Genomic DNA, 6,072 nt, shown 5'->3' on the forward strand with positions numbered 1-6,072 from the left:
ATTGATCATTCGCAACTAATTAATATTTGGTCGGCAAATGTCATTTTTTTGCGACAAAAATTTTTTTGGTCGGCAAAAGTGGTCGGCAAATGTGTAAATTCTTGTAGTGGATGGTGATAGAGGTGGGTGCTCTCATAAATCCTAATTCATGATATAGTGAGTATGTAAGCTTAATTGTGAGATGAAGTGTTCCAAAATTATTGATATCATTTTTAATAATTTCATTTAAAATTATTATTGTAATAAAAAATTTAAAAAATAAGAAATTCAAAATAATTAATAAGATGATAAAAGTAACGCTCTAAATTATTTGCTATGGGACAAGGAAAGTAATATTATATGTTAGTTTAACTGTAAAAGTTCTATATTAGCTAAATTGCCAAATGCTAAAAGATACATTATCTGCCTTTTTTTTTCCTTCTCTGGTACAACAATATTATATATATATATAATCAACAAAAACTATTAAAAAAAATGTTGGTTAGTGTATGATGTATCAATGGCATGCATCTTTTGACCATGCAAAACATATAATGGGGCACTTTGGGAAGAGGTTAAAAAAATTAATTTTTAACTTTTTAATTTTTTTAGTCAAAAAAATTGGATAATTCTATCTACACATTCATATTTATTTTAGTATATACTATTTACTCAGTTTACACCATACACAAATTAAAATTTTTATTTTTATCTCAATACACATCAATAATTTTCAGATAATACTAAACTATCATCGGCTTCTCCAACAAATCCTAACCCTAACCACTGCTGGCAACCACCGCCTCCCACTGGAGCCATTCCTTTCTCAGCCTCTCTGCACTTCCCACGGCCGCCGCCCCTTCCCAGCTTTCTCTCCCTCCCGTCACTGCTTTCTCCTTTCCATCGCCGTCCTCAGATCGGATCTGTAAAGAACCTAGTTGATCTCAGACTTCACACCGTCGCTGCCACTCCTCCTTTGACCATCTCATCCCAAGTCGCCTCTCCTCGCTGCAACTCGTGTTGCCCTTCTTTGCCACCAACGAAGATCTGAAAACCCTTGGCTAGAATGAATCACGATGGTGGGGAATGAATGCATGTGACAATGGTTTAATCAAATCTGGAATAAACACACATCTAGTGAAGTTTAGTCCATATTAGATTCTTATACAAAGTAGATGACTGATAAATGGTAGGCGGCTAGTGAAAGCTTGATTTGATCAGATTGTGAGATTTTCTTTTATGTTAATAGGCCCGAGACTCCCAATGATGTTCCTACCCACATCTAGAAATGTTTCGCAATCAAGAATAGGTTTCACCTTTCCCATTTGATCAACTTCAACCGGGTACTTGAGAAGGTGACCCTTCATTTCTGTAACTTCATCAGCAGCATATTGTTTCCAGTTCAACTCATTTAGTGATCTTACCCTCTTTACGCATTTAAGGCTCTCAAGATGCTTAAAACATTCGTCAAGAGCATCGATATGCTCTGCCCGCAGTGACATTCTATACCCATGGACCTGCAATTAGACAAAAATAGCAGCTCGAGACTGCCGAGGGTCGGCAATGGCAAAGGTCAAGGTTGAGTTGGGAGGGAGGGAGTGAGAAAGGGAGAGGTGTGTTGATAATTTGATTGAATGATAGAAATGTAATAAAAAAATTTAGAAAAAAGATGTGCATTGAGTTAATCAAGTAGGTGAAAATAAAATTTTTCAAAAAAATAGTTTTTTTTTAGTTAAAAAAGTCAAAAAATTAAAAAATCAGCTAGCTTTTTTGCCAAAAAAATTATTAAAAAAGTTAAAAAGTCAACTTTTTACCATCTTCTCAAAACACCATAATGTAGCAAAAACTAAAACCTATTGATTAATTTAACTCTCTTAAGTTGTAAATTACTAGGAGTGAACAAATTGTCAACTCTCATATGCATATCTTTAGTAAAGTTTATATTTATTATTTTCAAAAAAAATCAACAATTATAAATGAAAACACACTTGACAACTATTTTTTGTTTCAAAATTTATATATTAATAATTTTCGAACTTAAAAAAAATTACGTTTTACTTGTTTTGAAAATAATTTTTTTTTGGCCACCTCCTTTGGCCAATCATTCTCTATGACAACTCACCAAGTACTATTTATTTATTTTTTAATGTACTTTGAAAACTACCAATTTTTTATGTCTTCACAAAAATAAATAAATTTGTAAACTCATGTAACCAGTTTAATAATTCTTTTCTTTCACAATTTATATTTTGGATTGAGTTCATCTCAATTCCTTCACTTTACCCTTATATGAGGTTTTTTTTTTTGTTTTTTAAGTTTGGCAATGAAAATAACTTAAAGCAGTTTCACTCTCAAATTTGTACGGATTGGGGGTGTTGTTTAATCCACATGTTTTGATATTTAAGCGAAGATAGATGGAAAAGACACACTTTTGTCAATCTAATGTTGAGCGTGGTAAGTCTTTCACTATACTAGTGGAGAATCAAAACAATAGCATAGTAATATTATTTTCATTTAATCCCAAGAAATTTTCAAGGTGGTATGTGTGAAGATGATAATGGCCCACTTTTTCCCCCAAAATCGTGGTGAAGGGTCCAATCCATACTGCCAATTGACCATCCACTTGTTGGATTGATGATTAGGCTATTCTTCATAGCCTATCATTCTTGGAGGCTCTACAATTCGTGTGTTGGGGGTGGGTGGGGGTTGCATTCTCTATATGTGATTGGCCTTAAAGTCAAAGTCAAACCGAGTAAAGGGGCACAAATGGCATTTAATGCTTTTTTTTTTTTTTTTGTGTGTGTGTGTGGGGTATGTAATTAGCGTGAACGTCAAAGTCAAGGGATATTAATCGTGTTAAAATATTATAATTTTAGGTATTTAACATATAATTTTTCAGCAATGCTACATACCCCCACTGGGGATGACCCCAGTGACCCCCCAGTGCCACGTGTCAGCCTGGGGTTGGCTGAAAACTCAAAAAAAAAAAAAAAAAACTGTTTTTTTTTTGGACCAATGGGAGGTGACCCCAGTACCCCCACTGGGGGTCCAAAGCTTTATTCATAATTTTTATGATTCTGCAATTGCTTAAGTTGTTATAAAAGTTGTTAACAAGGTTACTACAACAAGTTTTGATTTTGCTAATTTAAGATAGGGTTTTTTGTGTCAAGATCCTCTCCTTACATTTTCTACTTGCAGGGTCATTGGGCCTATTTTCAGGCCCAGTTTTGATAATCTGACCCGTTCATATTTTAAGATTTGTTCAGTATATCATATTTGTAAAAAATCAAATTAATCGGATATCAGAAAGCATATGTTCGGAAAATTGTTTATTAAATTTTTAAAAAAAATAGTTTTTGGTTTGATTTTTCCGAACACATGTTTTCTGATATCCGATCAATTTGCTTTTTTACAAGTACGATATACTGAACAAATCTTAAAATATGAACGGTTCGAATTATCAAAATTGGATCTAAAAATAGGCCCAATAACCCTACAAATAGAAAATGATGCAAGGAGGGATCCTTGCCCGGGTTTTTTATGTACCTGCAAAATTACTGTTCTATAAGTGGTACAATTTTGTTGGAAGTTTAATAATAAATATGAGGGCAAAGTTGTCATTTAACTTGATGAAAGATACACATCAAGGGGAGCTTCTATTTACACATACAATATATACTTTCTACACATCCCCTCTCACTACACTTTTTACACCCTCCCTTCATTAAGTGTGTGTATAAAAGGGATTTAGTGTGTGTAAATAGAAGCTCACCACATCAAGGGTTTCTGTGAAAAAAGGTGGATCCAAAAAGCTATGGCCCACGGACCAGTCCTATTTGAATAGGATCTAACAGTTATAAGAATTTCATTTGAAGATTTATAAGAATAGTTTACATACATTATCAACATGATTAATTTTTTTATTTTAAGACAAGAAATCTCCCAAACTAGATCCCACAAATCATATGCCCTTGTTTGGCAATAGATTAAAATGAGGCTAGTGGCATTTTTAGTCACAAAAAAATAAAATAAATTAAAAAATTTATAAGACAAAATGTTACATCTAAGTCATAATCATTTTATTTTTTCTCTTACAAAAATTAAAAAAAAAATAAAAAAATCAATCCAAACGAACTTTTTAACCCCAAACTAAATATAGTTAAAATGTCAACTCATTTCCTAAATAAATATGCATCATTAAGTTCAAATATGCTAGTAAGGTCATGTTTGTTTAGGTGGACATGAGCTTGGGATTGGACTAATAGTCCAATAAAATTATTAATCCGATGTTTGGTTAAACAATTGAAGTAGGGACTAATTATTTTAAACTTGACTATTAATTAAGATAGGATACATAATCCAACGGACTCGTAGTCTTAGGACTATTAGTCATGGGAATGCTTATCCAGTCCGCCCAAACAAACATGACCTAAGAGTCAAATTGTAAAATATGAATTTACAGTTCATCAAATATCACTCCTAAATATTAGCAAGAATCAAATTCAAGACGTTTAAATTTACCATTCTCCTAAATTCATCACAAAATATTTGAGTTTACAACTCTTTCAAAATTCACCACCTTAATAACATGATTTGATTTTACTAGGAAAAAATAATAATAATAATAAATAATGGATCACACAATGCATTTAATTTAAGGGGCATTGGACCAGCTGTCTTATCCCAAGAGGAAAAGTCCATGGCCAACAATTGATCACCATCATTTGGCTAAGAGATAAAAAAACAAACAAATTCATATAAAATTTATATATTCAATTTCACACCAAACTCTCTTCTTTGTTTTTAATCATGGATAAAAAAATAAAAAACTTATAGTGGTTAGGGGTAGGTAGAGATGATGACAGGGAGGGGGGGTTATTATCATGTCCGCATCAGAGTTGGTCCTGGTGAGAGATTATATGGGTGAGTTGATATTGGTGCTTTAGGTATAGAAAAGCAACTCTCTATCTCCACTTTTCCCAATTGAAGAGAGAGCAAGTATGGTTTTATAGCACCTTTATTATTATACTTAAATATAAGGGTGGTGTTATATTTTTTAATATATTATTTTTATTTTGATTTTTGATAAGGTAGAAGAGTAGAGAGATAAAGAGAGGAATATAAATTCTCCATTTACACGATCCATTTTATATCATTAAAAAGTAAATTAAGAGTGTTCAATTAAATCTCTAATTATTTTTTTAAAATATAAATAACTTGTGCAAGTGCTTGATGATACCTTGGTGGTAGGTAAGCACTTAGTGGCCTTGCTCTAGGCTTTGAATTATCCTCCTTCATATGACAATGAAATAATGGGACCATCATTATCCTTAACTCCCATCATGTATGCATGTATTTTCTTCTTCTTTTTTTTTTTTGAATAAGATGTATATGTATTTTCAATCCTCACAATTATTGTTTTGTAATTTTTCTTTTTTTTTCCCTAATATTATTTTGTTGATTTATGAGAGCAAAAACCATTCTTAGTTGTCATAAATTTTAGATTAAGGAATTGACTTGGCTAGTAGAAGATGCCCCTTGTTACATTTGATGTCCAAATGTTGTATGCTGGATTCAGAAATAATGAATCGCTCCTGAAAAAGAATTTATTGATTCTCATTCAATTAGTTAGACCAGAAGTGTGATGATTTATTTCAGGCAAAATCTCCTTATTAAATTTGATGCAGTGGTTCAAGTCATATCATTGTGAGATGCATTTTTTTTTTTACCTATTCTCGTCATATTAATTGTTAAAAGAACAAAACAAATGCTATAATTTTCATGATGAAAAATAATTATTATATTCCTTCTTCTTTTTTTTTCTTTTCTTACTTTACTTTTCTAAGTTGTGGTGAGAGATATGTAAAGCATGAATAATAATTTATATATGGAATTGAAGATAAACAAGTTTGGAGTTATTATGGTTTTTACTTCACAAGGATTTAGGTGTATGGTAATAATTATAAATGGTGGTAAAGGATATGGCATGAAATTACACATATAACTAGTCAAATGATAGTAGCTCAAGCAAAAGTGAATAAGTCAACTAGTTTGGTCATCTACATATGTAACTAAATAACTGCCCTAATATGT

General features: G+C 31.8%; 1 long non-coding RNA gene across 1 annotated transcript; it reads right to left on the minus strand.

The window, feature by feature from the left end:
* Positions 1 to 563: 563 nt before the first annotated feature.
* Positions 564 to 2,760, minus strand: LOC145792167 (uncharacterized). Its single transcript, XR_014331367.1, has 2 exons — positions 1,296 to 2,760; positions 564 to 1,096 (listed from the first exon to the last, which is right to left on the minus strand). It is a non-coding gene; the product is annotated as an uncharacterized LOC145792167 (long non-coding RNA).
* Positions 2,761 to 6,072: the final 3,312 nt, after the last annotated feature.

This window comes from Camellia sinensis, chromosome 6, assembly GCF_055761805.1.
Source record: "Camellia sinensis isolate YWXY chromosome 6, ASM5576180v1, whole genome shotgun sequence".
In the NCBI taxonomy this organism is placed as follows: domain Eukaryota; kingdom Viridiplantae; phylum Streptophyta; class Magnoliopsida; order Ericales; family Theaceae; genus Camellia; species Camellia sinensis.